This window comes from Echinops telfairi, unplaced genomic scaffold (genome assembly GCF_000313985.2).
Source record: "Echinops telfairi isolate 266 unplaced genomic scaffold, ASM31398v2 ScPeMD7_2;HRSCAF=8, whole genome shotgun sequence".
Taxonomy (NCBI): domain Eukaryota; kingdom Metazoa; phylum Chordata; class Mammalia; order Afrosoricida; family Tenrecidae; genus Echinops; species Echinops telfairi.
Genome location: NW_022103898.1, coordinates 29,352,542 through 29,355,220, shown reverse-complemented (window position 1 = coordinate 29,355,220; position 2,679 = coordinate 29,352,542). Strand labels below are relative to the sequence as shown.

General features: G+C 42.4%; 1 non-coding gene across 1 annotated transcript; it reads left to right on the top strand.

Moving 5' to 3' along the window:
* Nucleotides 1–1,505: 1,505 nt before the first annotated feature.
* Nucleotides 1,506–1,696, top strand: LOC115870851. Its single transcript, XR_004046958.1, has one exon. It is a non-coding gene; the product is annotated as a U2 spliceosomal RNA (small nuclear RNA).
* Nucleotides 1,697–2,679: the final 983 nt, after the last annotated feature.

The following is a 2,679-nucleotide window of genomic DNA, read 5'->3' as shown; positions in this document are numbered from 1 at the left end:
AGCCACATCAGAGTCTTTATAGGCCTTCTCCTGACTCTACCACCAGGTTTTCTCCAACTCATGGCAACCCCATTTGCAATGGCTGATCTGTGGGAAATAGATGCATGAGCCTTTCTTCCAAAATACTGCTCATTGGACTTGAGCCTCTAGTCTTTTGCTTAACAAGCAAACATGGAACTGTACCTGGCAGAGATGCCTGGCCTAGGACAGGAGGCTCTTATGTAGGCATTGCATTTCCACACACTTCAAATCTGGCAGCCTCCCAGAACCCTGTAACCTCAGCACCCCTCTTTATAGAAGAACAAAGCTGAGATGAAAGCATATGAGGAGGAATTTTTTATTCAAAGCTATGTATTTCAATTTTTTTTTTACAAAACAACCTTATCACCTTCCAAGTACTCTCCATTACACTTAATACATTTGTCAATTCTGCGATTCTATTCTTGGAAACATTTTTCAAACTCATCTGTTTAGATGGCTGATAGCACCTCCCTCCTTTTTTTCTTCACCTCTTCTTTGTCCTCAAATCGCTGTCCCCTCGTGTCCCTCTTCGTTCATGGAAACAAAAAGAAGTCACATGGTGGGAGGTTAAGTGAATAGGTACATGAGGCAAGAGAGGCAGGCTAGGTGGATTTTTTGTTTGTTTGTTGGTGGTGGAGGACTAAGATGGTTGCATGAGCAGGCACATGGTCGTGGTGCCACAACCGGTCCCCCTATCTGACACAAATCAGGCTTTTTTTTTCTGTCTCACACTGTTATGCAATCTTTTCAGAACCTCTAAATACAAAGCTTGCTTAACAGTCTGACATGATAGAATGAACTGCAGATGCACCGTCGTCTTCACTTCAAAAAGACAAATATGAGCATCATCTTGATTTTTTATTTTACTTGACAAGTATTTTGGGGGCGAGGTGATAATAGTGGCTTCCACTGACTTGACTGATGTTTGTGTTTGGGGTCATAAGAGTAGCACCATGTCTCCTCACCAGTAATGACCTTATAAAAAATGTCTGGGTCACTTTGGAGCTGTTCTTTTAACACACAGCATGTTTCCACTCCACACTCTTTTTTCCTGGTCAGTCAGAAACCAAGGCACAAATTTCTCAGAACCCTTCTCATTCTCAAATCTTCCATTAAAATTCACTGAGCCAAGCTCCCCATCTCTTCAACGGTCCATCCTCGTCATTGGTCTTCAAGCACAGTGCACGAGTTTTGTCAACATTCTCATCCATTAGGGAAGTTGAGATATGTCCAGAATAAGGTTTGTCACCAATTGATGCTTCACCTTTTTTGAAATGAGAAAATGGCTCATACACTTGAATTTTTCCCATAACACTGTCCTTATAAGCCGTGTTCAACATCACAACAGTTTCTGTGGCATTCCCCACCCCCACCCCCACCAAGCAGGAGATAAAAGTTCACAGCCACACACTATTCTCTTAAATTGGCCATCATCACAAAAACTGAGCTGCGAGAGAAACTGCTTTCATGAAAACATTCACTGTATTGCTTCTTGGCCTTTTGGTTAAGATCAAGTGTAGTATCTGTTCTTATCAGTTTAATATCTGATACATCCTCTATCTGAGGATAATATATTAAATGGATTTTTGGAGCAGGGAGGTGGAATAGGAGCTTGCTCCATCCACTCCATGCATCGACCTGGTATTGCACTACTTCCAGGAATGGTGCACCCCCTTGGGGGGAAAAAAGAAAAGAAAATATTCACTGTAACCACAGAGCACCTTCCCAGGCGATGCCACTGGGTGCACTAACTCAGAACAAGTTGCTCCATGCTTGGTTGGTGGGGGGGGTGGGGAGGTGGGCGGGGGGGAGGCATACTACGAAAGCTCCTCCCAGCAGAGTTTTTTCCATTTATTTTTAGGTGCCCTCTCACACATACCTTGCAGATATTGTTGGTTTGCTCAAGACTATTGCAATAAAGCAAATATCACAATAAAGTAAGTCATGTTGTTTTCTTCTTTTGAGTTTTTCTGGTGGAGGGGGGGGGCATTTGGTGTTTTTAGCTTGCCAATGCATATAAAGGAGAAAGATGGGGCTTTCTACTCCAGTAAAGCATTATACTGTCAGAAACTCATGAGACAGTACTAAACTGTCCTTCTTGAGTAGAAGGAAAACAAAGAACTAAAGACTCATTGTCCATGGGGAAAGTGTGTGTATATGTGCATGTTGCTGTGAGTTGGCATTGACTCAGTACCACTAAGTTTGTTCTTGGTTTTGTTTTTTAGTGCACATGAAGGATTTCATCTTGCTTGGATCCACAATCAATGATCATGGAGGCAGGAGTAAGGAAATCAAACAACACATTGCATTGGGTAAATATGCTACACAATGCCTCTTTAAAGTGTTGATGAACCAGGATCTCACTTGGAGGACTAAAGCAGGCCTGACCCAAGCCATGGTATCTTCAATTGCTTCATATGCCTATGTAGAGTTGAACATTGAATAAAGAACACCAGAGAAGCATAGGTGCATTTTAACTATAGTTCTATATTAAATATAGTATGAACTCCCAGAAGAACAAGCAAATCTGTTTTGTTCACCAGAATGCTCCTTAGACGCAAGGACTATAAGACTATAAGGGAGGTGGAATAGGAGCTTGCTCCATCCACTCCATGCATCGACCTGGTATTGCACTACTTCCAGGAATGGTGCACCCCC